The sequence below is a fragment of the Myotis brandtii genome, unplaced genomic scaffold (genome assembly GCF_000412655.1).
Source record: "Myotis brandtii unplaced genomic scaffold, ASM41265v1 scaffold381, whole genome shotgun sequence".
Lineage (NCBI taxonomy): Eukaryota > Metazoa > Chordata > Mammalia > Chiroptera > Vespertilionidae > Myotis > Myotis brandtii.
Genome location: NW_005364633.1, coordinates 1,313,987 through 1,331,065, shown reverse-complemented (window position 1 = coordinate 1,331,065; position 17,079 = coordinate 1,313,987). Strand labels below are relative to the sequence as shown.

The 17,079-nt window shown below is 42.7% G+C and overlaps 1 protein-coding gene and 1 pseudogene across 1 annotated transcript in view; one reads left to right on the top strand and one right to left on the bottom strand.

Moving 5' to 3' along the window:
- The window catches only part of LOC102245239, a 40,978-nt pseudogene extending 24,931 nt beyond the window's left edge, over window positions 1–16,047 (bottom strand).
- Window positions 1–17,079, top strand: part of TMEFF2 (transmembrane protein with EGF-like and two follistatin-like domains 2) — a gene marked incomplete at its 5' end in the record, with an annotated part of 240,715 nt that overhangs the window by 60,570 nt on the left and 163,066 nt on the right. The window lies entirely within an intron of this gene.

The following is a 17,079-nucleotide window of genomic DNA, read 5'->3' as shown; positions in this document are numbered from 1 at the left end:
GAGAGATAGAAACATCAATGATGAGAGAGAATCATTGATCAGCTGCCTTCTGCATGCTCCACACTGGGGTCGAGCCCACAACCCAGGCATGTGCCCTTGACCGGGAATCCAACTGTGACCTCCTGGTTCATAGGTCAACGCTCACCCACTGAGCCCCGCCAGGCAGGCCTTTCTTAGAGGTCTTTATATGGAGATGTTCTTAGTAAGCAGGCTAAACTCTGCTCAATGAGGGAGTTTGTTGGTTGGAATCTGGGGGTGTTTTCTCAGTCATGGGTTTAGGAATATAAAGTAGTCCGCCGTGCTTCATCCGTGGTGACTTCCAGTAAATGGCAGCTCCTCTTGCCTAAAGATGGAAGTCTGACCTTCAGAAGTCCTCTCGATCCCAGGTGCACCCCTGACACATCCTGCCAGTTCTTGTACTCGACCCTGGACTATTTTTTATAGTTAACTGTTGTTACGGTTCACAGTAGAAGTTTAAGTGGGCTCCAGTCAGAGAAGTTACTAATTGCTACTCTCATCATTTGCCCATCTTCAGACAGAAGTTTTGCCTGAATAACAGCAAGGAACCACTATTTTTCTGATACAAATTAAGGTACACTCACTCACTCACTCACTTCGTGGCTTTAGGATAAGAAAAATAAGCGTAGTATCTTCAGTGTTTTCAAATGTAATCTGATCTTCAACCCAGAAGGCACCGCGCTTGGTCCTCTGAGAAGTGACGTTCACCAGCGTCATCTCCATGTGCCCGATGAAGGTCACCGTTGCTAGGAGAGTCCATGTTTTCAATCTCATGTAACAAACACATGACAGCTAACACTCATAATGCTTAACATTTACCAACTGCATCCTCATAGAAGATCCTAGTTATAATATTTTGATTCTAGATATAATAACGACACACATGAAACATTCTTTTCCCCTTTGACTCCCCAGAGAGGGCCTTTTCAAAAAGTATCTTAATGGATTCCTTCCTTATGTTTCATGGGAAAATGTCATCACCTGAAATTTAAAGCTTTTTCTGGTTTATATTATCACAGTGTAATAACATAATAGAATTTTTTCAGTTGCATTTGCACATATACATCTATGAGGATTTAGGTGTTTTATGTAAAGGACCTCACTTAGTGTTCTGGAATATAGATGCTAGCCAATAAACACAAATATCCTTCGATAACTCTATTATGGCCACTTTCTTTCCAAATGCACCTATTTTATCCAACTTATCTGCTCATGCCAATTACTAGAACAGAATTCCGATCATGGTCATTCCACATCCGGTGTGTGCTATGGATTCTTCCCACCTCTAGAAGACGAAGTAGCTCTCAGGACCTCTGTGAGCCTGTTTCATTGCTTCCCCTTTCTCGTCATGCTTTACTCAAACTCAACAACTTTCTGTTAAGCTTCTCTCTCAGGTTGGTCTCTTTGCTACACTTTTCCATCATCCTGGCATCATTTTACTACCTCTTTCCCTCACCAATTACATCTCATAAAAATCTTACTCAAACCCTAACATATTTCTACACCACTCCCAATTCTCTACTCCCAGAGCACTGTGTGGCTCTTAAATCACATCTGTCAGGGTTATGGTCTTAAAATTAATGAAGTACATACCTCAGCTCTATTACAAGATCACAGGTGTGCTTAGGATAAAACCTATCCCCCTTTTACTTTTGTAGACAACCCCACAGAAGGGGGGTGGGATTGCCTTCCACTAGTAAATATTCAGCAAACACTTATTGAACTGACTTAGCAGATAGAAACACAAGAGCCATTAAGACCAGATTCCACCTGATTTCAGAAATCCCCTTTACACCTCCCTCACTGCCCAGCCTCGGGCAGAAACGTGAAATCTCATCACTTCATGACAGATTTCCTTTTGTTGTTGGAAATTTGAAATTATTATAAAGTTCTTTTTTTAAATTTAATTTTATTGTTTACAGTATTAAAAATAGTAGTACATATGTCTCCTTTTTTCCCCATTGACCTTCCCCCGGCCTCCCTTACTCCCCAGCATATGCCCTCACTCCCCCTCCAACCCCCCAGTGTCTTGCATCCATTGATCATGCTTATATGCATGCATACAAGTCCTTTGCTTGATCTAAAGTTCTTTCTTGTTTTTTCCATCTTGCTCTCAGCCCTTCCTGTGAAATTTAAATATTAAAAATGCCCCTCTCCTATGTGGCAACCTTTAAAATATTAAGAGTGCTTACCCTAGTCACTCTCTGCTGTTAAACCTCACCCATCTCTCACCCCCATGCCATTCTGGTCGGTCTCTTTTTAAATGTTGCTCGTGTCATCAGCTGGCTTCTTTCAGCGAGGGTTCCAGAATGGACTAGGCAACGCGCTCCATGGATGATCTGATCTGACCAGCCCAGGGAGCCATGGGAATATCCCCTCAGTGTGAGCACCACGCCTGCCATACAGTCAGCGTCAGCAGCCAGATCACATGTTTGGCTTAGCATGAGCTTCAGCAGCACACACCTGTGTAGTGAGTGACTGCTAGCTGCCAGGCACCACAAGCCCTTTCACGTATGTTGTCTCCGTACATTTGTAATTGATTAAAGCTCCCAAGTCATTGCCATGTGAATTGCTGTCATGAAAAGAACTATCCTCAACATGTTATTCCATAATTGCCATTCCAACAAAAATCTAAGATTTTTTTCATGTATCCCAATTAAAAGTTCCTTACGCTGGCATGGTCGCAGCCCTTCGCCCAGTTAAATTTCCCTCTGTTGGGTTGGCCTCATCCATTCCGCCTGTTAAGATCACTTAAAGGTCTTGTTTCCGGTGTCAGTGATAGCAGTGGATTGTCCCATCTGTGAGTCAACCACCTATTTGATAAGGACACCATTTAATTTCCAGCCGAGTCACTGATAGGAAGACTGTGGAGCTGAATGGAACAGAGCCAAGGAGAGAAGCTCTCTTTCTAGTGTTCCTTCTACTGACTCATAATTAAAACCCCTGGGGGGGGGGCTCTGTTGTAGCTCCACATTTCTCTAACTTCCAATATATCTTTATTGATTTCAGAGAGGAAGGGAGAGAGAGAGAGAAACATCAGTGATGAGAGAGAATCATCGATCAGCTGCCTCCTGCTCGCCCCCTACTGGGGATGGAGCCTGTAACCTAAATGTTCTAGTGCTTGTTGTACATTCTCAGTCACAGCTCCAGGAGCATCGTGACATTCCAGGAAGTATCATAGATTATGACAGAAATGGCATGAAATGTGAGGTTGGCTCGGGGTGCCTCAGTCTCCGTGCGCTCTTGGTGTGGTTTGTTTATTTATTGGGTTTACTGGGTTTACCACTTACTAGAGGTTCCATACTAATACTCTGACAACCCTTTATGGAATTTTGCAAAGTTAATAATTGTCCGACAACCTATGGGCTCTGTATTTTGACATCTATCCATTTTTTAACGCCGGGTCATTTGCTCATGTTCATTCTTAGGGGATTTCCTCTATTCACCATCATTTCCCAGGGATTGCCCAGAATGATTTGTTTCATAACCTTTCTGATGCAATGTTTCTGCATCTGGACTTGAACATTCACTTAAAGAGACTAAATGCTCATATAATCTTTGCTTTTATTTTGTGCTTAAGTTACCTCTTTATGATGCTCTCTTTCCTCATGTGAAGATAATTCTCCCAATGGAGAGAAATGGGAGCAAACCACCATTTTATCGCACTTAACAGCATATCATTTCTCCCAAGCAGTGATTGCGTGCATCAATTAAAAAATATTTTTACTCTTATACAGTGTTTATATTGCACATATTTTCTACACATTTCAAAGAAAACTCTGTAGTATCCTTAGTATAGATGAGAAATATCAGATATTTCAGCCTCTTGGTCCTCTTCTTAAAGATTGTTGCTTCACTTTTATATTTATCTTTTATTACATTCATATTTTGCACATTTTGCACATTTTACTTAACTAGGAACTCGTCAGAAGAGAGCCCTAAGCAACCACACTGGTTTCCTTGGATACCGATTCTTATATTTTCCTCGTCAGTATCATTTGTGATTGTATTATCAGGTTTTCAATTTTTACTCTACACCTTCTTTAAGTTTGCTGGCCATGAAACCCCCAGAGGGCTATGATAGCTATTGCCTCTTAAATTGTTTTTTTGATATAATTTCTTAAAAACTTGGGTATGCTTTAGTAGCCTTTTCTCAGCTGCTAAAATGTCTTGATGCTTTCTCTAAACATTTCCATTATTTCAGGTTTACGGATAAGCTTCTCTTTGATGGTAAAAAAAAAAAATCACAAAAAACAAAACAAAACAGGACTAGAAACTCCCTTCATTGTCTTATTTTCACCCCGAGGAGTGCTGTTTCAGCAGACAGCACAGTTTTCAGATGCTCTTAATAGAGGAAGGGTTTTCTAGTAAATTCCAGGTGGTGGAATTTGCAGTGAGTTGCCTCTTTTAACACTTGTGTGATTTGTGTAATAAAGCATCCGTGTTAGACAATACTTATTGGAAATGTGAATTCTAATCCTCAGCTGGACCTACAGCATCAGAACCTCTGGAGGTGGGTGTCAGCATCTGTGTTTCAGTCAGCCCTCAGGCCATTGTCCTGCGCGAAAGTGTGAGAACTGCTGCGAAACATCATCCCTGCAGAGTATCACCCGTTAGTTAGCACATAGGTTGGCTCAGATATTGCCTTTCAACATCGCAGGTTTATAAGCAAATGTACATCCTCGTACCACAGAGGAGAACGTTCCTGCCTTTTCTATTGACTTGTTTCTTTCTTTTTTTTTATTCATTCAAATATTTATTGAGAAACTAGGGAGATACAAAGGTATTTAAAACGTGGTCAAAGAGGTGAGGCTAATGCACAAGTAGAAAGCAAAGTAGAAGGTGACTGCATCCTGGCAGCCAGAGGAACTAGTGCTTTAGGGGGTCAAGGTGAGGCTTCTTCCAGCCTGAGGGGGTCGTGGGTGGGTGGGGCAACCAGGAAAGGGGATTGAGATTAGAATAGAGACTGCCCTCTGGGTTGTTGAGATTCAGTATGGCCCTTGTCTCTCCTTTTCCTCCTCCCCCACCTTTGCGCTTATTTACCCATAGTGCCCAGGATTATCCACAAGCTTTATTTCTTTTTTTAAAAAAATATATTTTATTGATTTTTTACAGAGAGGAAGGGAGAGGGATAGAGAGTCAGAAACATCGATGAAAGAGAAACATCGATCAGCTGCCTTCTGCACACCCCCCACTGGGGACACACCAGCAACCAAAGAACGTGCCCCTGACCAGAATCGAGCCCGGGACCCTTCAGTCCGCAGGCCAACGCTCTATCCACTGAGCCAAACAGGCCAGGGCTATGAGCTTTATTTCTTGCATGTGTGCTTTAATGTCTTGTTCAGAACTAGGTCCTTTCGGTGTTCCGGGTATTTTCCTGTTTTTTTGAAGGATTCTGACCTTTTGATCTTGGTGTTGATGGTTGTGAGTCTCCCATTCTGGTTTGATTTTTGTGAATTTTTGGGTGGAGTGTCTCCTACAGATTTCTTTGCTGGAGCTTTCTCTTCAGCTTTCTCCTCATCAAAATCATCATCATCTGCATCACCCTCATCTTCCTCATCACCTTCTTCATCAGCAGGATGTTTTGCTTTTCTCTGTGGAGCATTGCTACCGGGGCCAGAATGCTTCCCAGGTATACTTAGGGGTTGCACATCCTCCTCATCTCCATCTTTTGACTCTGCATCTCCCTCTACAGCTACTAAGTGCTGTCCACCAATATGCCCAGGCCATGACCACACCACAACCACGAAGACCACTGGTGTCATTTCTGGACCAGCAGTGGTGTTAGTTCAGAACCTCCCAGGGAAACCGTTGGCTATACAGGTATATTCCGAGTTGCCAGTGTTACTGTAATTGGACTGCCTTCACAGCTGTAGAGGGGAGAGGTTTTATGAATCAGAAAAGCAAGAGGTAAGGAAGCCAATTTCATGAAAATAGGGGGAAAGGCTTAGCAGTTAACCTCAGAATAAAGTATCTGTTCATTCTTACCATGATCAACTTATACTTACTGGTAAGTCTTTAAATGGAAAATTACTTGTACTTAACCTTTTATGATTCAGAGAGCAATTTAATTGTAATTATAGCTAATCCAATTAAAGATGGATTATAGTAACTGCTGAATTAATAGGTCATGAAATACTGAGTTTAATTAGTAGATTCCTATTTATTTTTTAAAAATGAAAAATGCTTCTTAAATTATGTGAAAACTCTTTAAAATTATAGTCTAAACTCTAAATTGTGGAGGCTGACATTTAAAAAACCAGGATGCATCTTAAAACTGAAACGTAAGAGCAAATATGAGGTCTTCAGAATCTTGCATGTAGGATTTTTACGGGTGACAAGAGCTAATGTATAAAAATGTTTTCTTCCAAATGTGTCCTTTTCCCTTGGGTAACCCAAGAGCCACTACTCGTTGGCCAGAAGGATGCTGCTATTATCTGAGGATAAATCTACTCATTTCCTTTTATTTTTTTAACACGCTGGTAGAAAGTGTCAGGATATTTCCTTTTCTTCTCTTTCAAATTCTCCACTGGGTTATATTTTCAAGATGACTAGAGGTACCTAATGAGAGAATTGGTAGACATTAAAAAAAAACAACAACAAAAAAAACGACCCAGAATAAAAGATTAGGGAACTCTAGGAGCCAATGCTAAGGCCTGCCTGAGGCTCCTAGGATTCTGCGTAGGTCATGCAGCGGGCCCACCTGGGCACGTAGGACTGTAAACTGGCGCCAGAGCTCAAATACCTGATCCAGGAGCCCCAGGCCGGACGTGCTCAGATCACTCTGTGCTCAACGCACACGGATGGGGCAGCCAGGAATGTCCCAGGGAAATGTGTGCTGTGGGAGGTACGTTATGGCCGTTCACATCAGATTCTCAAACCACCCAGAGGCTGGTCTGCCCACACACTGGCGTTTTTTTTTGGGGGCGCGGAAAGGAGCTGCCGCAGCACTTGCCATGGAAACACATTTTCTGTGACGAAATGGCCTGCTCCTTGCGCATTGGGAGGCTGCTGAGCAGCCATAATCAGGGTTTTCCTAATGTTTTAAACAGGTGTATGATCAGAGTCCATCTCTGAGCGCCTCAGACTTCATGACCTGCTAGGCAAAAAGGAGCGTGTTGTACCTGATGAGCTCCTGGCATGTTCAAAATCTTGCGGCCTTAAGGATGCTACTCCCCAGCACTTCCTTCTGATTAGCATGGCGTGGCCCGAGAATGGAAATGTACGCCGTCTCTCTACTTTTCTCTTGAGATAAGGCAGCCACGGCACACTTGTTCGGAAGTTAATTTTCTATCTGCAAATTCAAGTATTCACTTTTAGCATCTCGTCGGAATATTATGTCTGATTGTACAGGAATTTATAAAGGAGCACCAATCTGGGTATGTTTATAGTAGGTGACATTAAAAGTAAATTTGAAAGTTAAAGTGATTTATTAGAATATTTGTTAGTAATCTGAGTTAAAACTAAGAATATTACATTACGCTAATGCTGAGTTGCTACTTCATATGTCAGTTTTTAAATATTTTAAAAATTGAGTTGTTTATAAAAATGAGGAATATATATAGACATTGACTAAAAATAGTATTTTTAGCTTTTTGAAAATAGGCTTTATATAAAATGACAAATTAAATCACTTGTGACAGATACAATTTATTTGGACTTAAGTTTAATTAATGAAAAGCTAAACTTATATAAAAGACTGACAATTTCAATGATCTGAAATTGAAGGTTGCAGTGGCAAATCAAGGTTGGAAAAATAAATCATATCACTATTCCACACAGCAGAATTGTGTAGCTTTGTGCTAAGAAATATTACAAAATAGCTCAGGCCTGTGTATCTCTAAACTTTCAACTAGTGGGTTGCCAAAGATATGTACATATGACATCATTGTTAGAAGTAGGATTAGGAGATTGAGAAGTGTACGCTGGGTCTTTTTTTGTAGTTTGAAGGATTTTTGCTAAGCTCAGGCTCCCTATTAAGAGGAAGAACAACATACAGATACAAAGAGATTGTTACTTAAAATGCCCAGGACTTCTTGAATTGGCATATTTAGGACTTACATGCAGAAGCGTGGCCTTTTCAATTAATGTAAAACTGATTAAAATGACAAAATTGTGTTGCTCCATTTTCGCCTTTAGACACAGTCAACTCTGCTCTTGTCTCGCCCTGAGAGCACGTGTTTCAACATTTGCCCCAAATAGCTGTCCCGTGCCAGCCGGCCGCTGCCTGTTCCCAAATAAACACAGGGACTTGGAATCTAGTTTAAACAAACAGAATGCTGCAGAGTTGGTTTCTCGAATGTTCCCTACACGAGTAATTTTTACGTTTTGGAGTCAGGAAGGGAAGGGGTGGGAGAGGCAGAGGGTGGCGCGCACAGACCGAAGGGCAGACGTTCTCAGGATGGTGAGAAGCCGCATGGGGGCGGGGGTGCGGGGGGCAGCTGTGACAGGGGCCTGGGGAGGCTTCCCGGCCCGGCCCGGTGCCATGTGCTGCCTGCTTAGTCAGTGTGTGGCTCCCTGGAAGCACTTACAGGACACCCTGATGAGTAACAATGTCTCCTCGCTGACAGAGGGTCGCTCCGAAAGGGTCCCAGGCGCCCCAGGTGCCAGCAGTGCCCGGGCTCTCGCAGGACCGAGCGGGAGCCGCAGAGGCGGAAGGCAGTCGCCTGATGCGAATAATCTCATCCGTGTACTTTGATGCTAGCGGCCAGGGTGAGGGCCTTCGCTGACACACACATCACTTAACACCGGGGTTCTAAATTATCTAGGTCAGGAGAACAGCAAAGTTCAAACCCCCCCCCCCAAAAAAAAAATTATCCTATATTTATTTATTTTAAATGTTTCCATAGCCAGCTTTTTTAAAAATATTTTTTTTATTGATTAAGGTATTACATATGTGTCCTTATCTTCCCATTGCCCCCCACACGCCCCCACTCATGCCCTCACCTCCCTGTTGTCTGTGTCCATTGGTTAGGCTCATATGCATGCATACAAGTCCTTCGGTTGTTGTTCTTTATTGATTTCAGACAGGAAGGGAGAGGGAGAGGGCTGGGGAGAGAGGAACATCAATGAGAGAGGATCACATGTGCTCTGACGGGGAATGGAACTGTGACCTCCAGGTTCATAGGTCCACGCTCAACCACTGAGCTACGATGGCTGGGCTATTTGTAAGAATAAATAAAACGCCAATGAAAATCCACCCGCGCTGCCTTCGGAGGGCAGGGGGCTTCTCTGAAAGCAGCCAGAGCCAGGGTGCGGAGGCTCCATGTGGAGAAAGAGACCAGGGTTGGGACCCCACAGGGTTTTACTCCAGAGAAGTTACCCAGCGTCTCTGAGCCTCAGTTTCGCTCCCACGACTGTGAGGAGAAGGCAGCTCAGTGATGGCGAACCTATGACATGCGTGTCAGAGGTGACACGCAAACTCATTTTTTTGGTTGATTTTTCTTTGTTAAATGGCATTTAAATATATAAAATAAATATCAAAAATATAAGTCTTTGTTTTACTATGGTTGCAAAGATCAAAAAATTTCTCTATGTGACACGGCACCAGAGTTAAGTTAGGGTTTTTCCAAATGCTGACACGCCGAGCTCAAAAGGTTCGCCATCACTGGCGTTGGGAGTGCCAGTTCTTTTCTCTCCACGCTGCTTGCAAGCGTGTCTTCTCCTTCATCTCACGTGTAACCAGCCGGGCAGCACAGCCAGGGCCCTGGGAGTCACCCAGGGCTTCCGTGGGGGTCTGCGGTCTCCTTCGCCTCCTATTGCTCTCATCCGCATCCCGGCCCCTTTTTCTGAAAGATACCAGACAGTGTCTTCCTGCGCGACGTTGGATGGAGGTGAGGCCCCTGAGTCAAGTGTAGGCCTTTCTCTGTTGCCCCTCCTGCCATAGAGACGTGGCAGATGCATTCGCACTTGGGAACATTTCCCCAGAAAAGCATTGGTAAGTTATTCAGGTTCTACTTTCCCCGTCACCTAATTAATTAGCACAGCATACTAAGGACTTGCTTTATGCGTAAAGTAATATTCAAGTAGATGTAAGGAATGGAGGTAAAAGAATATTTCAGGAAATGTTTACAAATACCTCACCTTTTGTGTTTGGTGGAAAAACGAGAAGTTTTACTTCTTTTTTAAATGTGAATAATCGGCTGAATTTTTCCATTTACATCTGAATTTTAGTAGATATGTCCATGTACTGGTATTTTTTAAACAAGATTGTATTAAACTTACTTTCTCTAAAATATTTTACTTTTCTCTGACCTTAAATGAAATTGTTAGCATACTTTGAAGTTAAGGGTATTCTTGGTGACTTTAAAAATTAATCCTTTAAAAAGATGTCTAATAGAAACTTGGTACAATATAAAGTAGATTATAATACACGAACCTTTATATTTATGTAGTATTTGTTTTAAAAATTATGAGGTATGCTTTTTTATCAACACTATAGTGAATATATTTTTAACTCAGGATTTTTCTTATATATTAGTTTGAGAATTTTATCTATTTTACCTATTTGCATATCTCCTCTCTACTATATATTTTAAGACATGACTTCTAATTTATTTATTTTATTATTTTTAAAATCTTTATTGCTGAAAGTATTACATACTAGTATGTCCCTTTTTTCTCCCATTGACCCCTTCTAGCCCACCCCCACCCCAGGCCTCCACAACCCTATTATCTATGCCCACGAGTTATGCATGTATGTGTACAAGTTCTTTGGTTGATCTGTAGTTTAAAATAATATTCAGTTAGACTGAAAACAAGGTCCATTTTTTAAACCTTTGATACACACTGGTTTCCAAATGTTTATCCTTCCAAATGAGAAAACTTAGGAAAAATAGTTTGTGCTATCCAATGTCATACAGGTGATTTTGTTTGGGATGATGAGTGGCTCTGGCTCTTTCATAGTGTGTCTTCCCAGTTAATTAATGTCTCTTTTAAGAGAATTTGGTGGTAGCAACTTTCAGAGGATACGAGGCATTAGGAGATAGTAAGGAAGAGTTAATTCTTGACATGCAAGTAAGAAGTAAAAACAGCGCTATTTGCAAGAGGCAAACAGATCTAGATTGACTAATCCAGTCTTCGAAAGGAATGTGCCTGTTGGGCAATGTGCTTACTGGATAATGAGAAATAAGGAGGCACCCAGGACTTGTGACAGAGTTTGAAAGGCTGGAAGAATATATCTGTGTTTCTTCTTAGTTTTATGATCAATATGAATGATTCTTCTATCCCTACATGTTTAAATTCCATTTGCCAAGTGTCAGCCAAGAAACCCATCTTCTACGGCTTATTTGTGTTTTCTGTCATCTGAAAATTTGTATAAGTGTTCAGCCTGCTTCTCTGAGGTTGGCTGAATAAATTTGCAATACTCGCTGATCGTATCCATCCAGGAGATCCTGACAGCTTCACGACTCTGTCGGGGATCCAGAAATTATTCTCAAGGGTCTTCATTTGACCCAGGAAGGTGCAGGGCCTCTTGATCCACGGAAGAGAGGAGGCGGCATTCATCACTTCGGCCAGCCCTCGGCCAGGTGACCCCCGGAGCCCCATTAGAAGGTGTTCAATAGGGAAAAGCTTGACTTCATTCTCAGGTTAAGGCAACGTGATGCAGTTAGAACCGCTGAGCTGGGGGAGCTGAGAAAGAGATGGATGAATCAGTGCAGATGAAGCCAAAAAAGAAAAGAATGTGAGCGCTTTTCCCTGTGGTTCTGCACCCCGCACCCCCTCCAGTCCGCAGCCTAGACGTTCATTTTCATGATGACTGCACTCATGCATGTAGCTCTTAACATGCTGGAGGTCAGGTGATTACACTCAGGTGCTGCCAGGGGCGATGTATCCCCCAGCAGCCCTTGGGCTCGGAGAGCTTTGCGGGAGAGAGTGGACGGTGCACTTCGAGCAGCGCCCACTGAAGTAACTAAGGATCTGCAGTGGTTTCACACGCCTGTCAGTGCCAGTTGGCAAACTCGTGGAGGTGATGGAATGAAAGAACAGAATGTCACAACAGAGAGGAATGACTGGAACATTCAAACGTTTTCTTATTTCTCATAAGCCTTCAGAGCCCAAATTAAATCAGTCGACAAATGAACCAACTCGATCTTGAATAAAAGGCAGCTATCTGCACACATTTTTTTCCAAGTAGGAAAATCGATTAACATGCTTTTGACCATTAGCTTGTTCTAAACATCATCGTGTTTTGTAATAAGTCAGAGAACTAGTTTATAAACAGGAATATTGATTCTAAGAGAATAAGTTTTAGTGGAGAATAGCAGTGGATATAGACGTCGAAACCTTGCATTAAGGATTCCCTTGTCGTGGTGGAGTAGAAAATCAGTGCCAAGGTAGCAAGGTCAATTTCAAACTCTTATTTTCTAATAGCAGGTACAATACATCTCCCAGTTGTCCCCCTAATGCTGATCACGTGGGTTCACTATACAAGCTCTGCCTGTCGCTACAGACTCCACTAGGGCCGTGGTCGGCAAACTGCGGCTCGCGAGCCACATGCGGCTCTTTGGCCCCTTGAGTGTGGCTCTTCCACAAAATACCACGTGCGGGTGCGCACATACAGTGTGATTGAAACTTCTTGGCCCATGCGCAGAAGTCGGTATTTTGTGGAAGAGCCACACTGAAAGGGCCAAAGAGCTGCATGTGGCTCGCGAGCTGCGGTTTGCCGAGCCGCAGTTTGCCGACCACTGCACTAGGGGAACCAGGGCTGTGCACACGTTGCAAGTCATGCTTCCAAACTTCAAGGAGTTGCTGACATCCCATGACTCACTCAACTTCAATGTTGTTTTCTTAAACCTGGAGAAATTACCTCAATTTTTGACTCTAGGAAAAGCTTTATGTTTATCAAAACAAGTAAGAGGGAATCAAATTAGCACATCACACCAGAAGTTCAGCACGAGATGACTAAATGGGAAACATAGATGCTGGCAGATGTCACAATTATTGCCGCAGTAAACACTGAAGACGCGCCCGCAGAGGGACTACCAGACCGCAGCCCGGCACATCAGGAACCGCCTACAGAAGCTCGTCAAAGGCTGAAACGTAATGTTTCCCTTCATAGAGTTTCCCATGCGACTCTATGGTGGCTTACTCGTTTCTCTCTCATTTGGTGTAAAGGAGAAATTGTTTCGCCATCCACATGGAATAGTACATAAATAGATCTGTCTGTTACATGGCTGCAGTAAAGCTCAGAGCCCAATCCGTGTGCCTTGTTATTCCATATCCATCTTAAAATAACGGAAATTCCTAATTGCATCTCTCCATTCTAGTCTGATTCTTATGCCCTCACTTTACATTTTTGGCATTCTGCTGTCTTTTTCTGTATTTATAAAGGATTAAATCACATGGAATAAGGCAATCATAAAGTTCTATCTATCTATTGCTCCCTGATAGCATTCTTTTATTTATTTATTTAAAATATATTTTTATATATTTCTGAGAGTAAGGGAGAGGGAGAGATAAAAAATATCAATGATAAGAGAGAATCATTGATTGGCTGCTTCCTGCACGCCCCCTACTGGGGATCAAGCCTGCAACCCGGGCATGTGCCCTGACTGAGAATCAACTGTGACTTCCTGGTTCATAGGTTGATGCTCAACCACTGAGCCACACCAGCTGGGCCTGACAGCATTCTTTAAAAGGCATATAAAACAAAGGATATTTTTATTTCTATGTAGTGTTTATATGCCTATCCATTCCATATAGGTAATCCCCTGATCTCATTGTTCTACTTTAATAATTTAAAGTCTTTGGACCAAGCAGATGCATGCCATTAATTTCATAAATACACTTGATTTCATTGCCTGTGGACCACTGCAGAAGCCATACATTGCAGTACCATGAACTGTATTAAAAGGATTATAAAAATGACCCAGTGTTTGGCAGGCCTAAACCACTCCAGAAGGAGAAATGCCTGTCCCTCTTAGGAAAACCCACATAACTTACCATCTGACTTTATTTCTGGAGCCTTCAAGTAAAGCTCCTACATTGGCAGCCGCTAAATTCCTCTGACATCAGTTTCAGCAGAGTGGAGGTTAGCTATTATACACCACAATATTGCTCTTGTATATTTCCTGTTGGAATGAGTCCTGTTACGAAGGAATTTTTTTAGCACTAAGGAAAGCAAATTCTGTCATTGCTTTTTCGCTGTAGAGTGCAGGGGTGTGCATGGAGCAGGGCCAGGTTTTATTATGGCTGCCTCTTGCATATTTTTTAGGGAACAGAGCTATTGCTACTTCACTCTCCCTATCCAGCCTTTCCGCATAATTTGCATAGTCACCTGTTGCCTGTGTTTTTACCACGTTAGCATCAGATCGCTGCCTACTGTAGGCTGTGGGGAGCTCATGTACGCTTACTGTAGCCTTTCTCTTCTGAACAGGCTCCACTCGGCAGCTCTTCCCTCTCCTGGCTCTTGCTTACATAGAGTCCACCCTCCCTGGAGCTGCAGCTTTACCTTTGATGTTCCACAATTTGATGTGTCACTTCTCCGCTTAACATGTCAATAGCATTGAATTCACCACCCGGAGAGGGAAGAGAGCTAAAATCCGGAGAGATGGGTAGAGTCTTGCTCTTCAAGGGAGGTCCTCCAGCCAGTAGCATTCCCACCCCCTGGGAGCTTGTTAGAGATGCCGGATGGGGGCCCCTCCAGCTGAATGGGAAGGAAGTTGCATTTTGTCCAACAGACTGTCCAGGTGATTTGTTTGCGCATTAAAGCTTGTGAAGCCCTGGTCCCAAGGCCACCTCGGTCTGGCCCTGTTAGGCCTGTCCAGCCCCCTCCTTCTGCCACCTTCCTCCCCTCCTTCCTTCCAACATTGCTTTCACTGGCTCTCATTTCTCTGGACACAGGATGATCCTATATAAGAAAAGCCTAATATGCTGTGTCCGGTCGTCTGGTCATCTGTTCAACCAATCAAAGCATAATATGCTAATGATATGCTAAGGCTGCTCAACTGCTTGCTATGACATGCACTGACCAAGGAGGCAGACAGTTGACCGGTTGACCAGTCACTATGACATACATTGACCACCAGGGGGCAGACGTTCTGACCGATAGGTTAGCTTGTTGCTGTGGTCTGGCTGATTGGGACTGAGTGAGGTGGGCCAGACATGCTCTGGAGCCCTCCTGCGGTCCATCCTGGGCTGGCCAACCTCCCGCATCCCTCCCCTGCTCTGATCATGCACCAGAGGGGTCCCTCAGCCTGGTCTGCACCCTCTCACAATCTGGGACCCCTCTGGGAATGTCGGAGAGCCAGTTTTGGCCCGCTCCCGCAGGCCAGGCTGAGGGACCCCACTGATGCACAAATTCGTGCACCAGGCCTCTAGTCTATATATAAAGTGGTCTCTTTGTCCAGAATTTTCTTTCCTGAATTCTCTAGCTAAGAAACCACTGCTGGTGCTTTATGATCAAGGCTGAATATTTTCACATCTGGTGTTTCCTTTCAAATTATGGCACCTGATAATTAATCACAATTAGCTGTTTTTATCCTCTTTGTTCCTATGGGACATTTATATGTGTACTTTTAGTACTTAAGTTGGAATTACCTGTTGACATGTCTCTTTTCTTCACTAGACTGTGTTTTTAGTTCTCTAATACCCAGTAGAATCCAGATAGCATGTAGGGCCTTGACAAATGGTTGTTCAAGGCAGCCATGAGTGAATGGACACTATAAGCGTTCTCTGCGTCCTGTTCAAGGCAAATAAAAAAACAATAAGTGTTGCTGTGGGACAATGGAAACAATTGCCTTTGGGATCCCTTAGAACAGGGATCCAAAGCCTGCACCACCAGGGCCTGGTGGGACCCTCAGCCACTTGATTTAAGCCAAGTTGGCTTTAGAAATTAGCTGATACTATTTCTTAATAAATTCAGCTGAAAACTATAAGGCAAACAGAGTCTATAGGCGAAACTTACAGGACTGTAATTTCAAGAACAACTGATGTTGCTTGAGTCACACATTTACGGTCAAGCTGCTTTAGACTCGCGAAGTCGGCGCGGAAGTGAGGTCGGCTTTCCCGCACAGATCTGCAGGCCATGTCTTTTCTGAACGCAAACCACAGACCCACAGCACTCGTCAGGCCTGGTGGGTGCAAGTGCACATGGAATTTGAATATTTCAAATGCATTAACATGCAGTGGAGGAGCTTCAATGGCACCTTCAATGGCAAGTCATTAATCTACAACTTAAAGACCAGCTAAAAGGCAAATATCAAAATGATCTAGTAGAATACTATAAATTCTTTTTAAGCGATAAATATGCTCAATTAAAAGCATGCACTCATGCATATATCAGTGTTTGGCACTACCTACCATGGGAAAAAGACACGTTAAAAAAAGTACTATATGAAATCGTATTGCAGTAAGACATGGGCAATGCGTTTTGATGATAGAAAACATTAACTTTGGGACTCCATTAAGCAAACGCTACCCCCCTGCAAACAACAATTACATTTTTCACTCATTGATCTGTGTTACACAAAACTCTACTCAGTTTTTATTATCTTTTTAATCTCATCAAGCAAAACATTGTAGGAATGTAGGTCCTGTCTTGTCATAGAAGTACCTACAGATTGTCTTTGATTTTGCCTCTCGTGATCTTAAGATATGTATTCTGGCACCTCACAGGCAAAGTTTGCTGACCTCCACATTTACTAAATCTGGGCATAAAGTGTAGACCTTGTCACCAATTGAGAAGTTATGTTGTCACGGTATGTTTATCTATTTCCTAAAGAACCTTTGCAAAGTATATAAAACAAAAATGTGTGTGTTTTTAAAGATGTATTTGCATTATTTTCTGAGAATTATCTTCAGGATAAAGGGTTATGAAAACTGTATGGGAAGCAAAAAAAAAATGGAAATAAACATAAAGGATATCTGAACATTTCCAACTACTTTATAAACATTTTAAACCTACTGAATAAAGAAACCTGCTCTTCGGGGAATTCATCTTCTTGTTAAGAAAAAAGCAGTAAATTGTTCTGAGTTTTTAAAAGCTGCAGCAGCCTCCCCGTTCAGGTGTGCGGAGTAAGTCCCAGTTTCTGGAGCAAGTGGGGCTTACACAGCAGGACA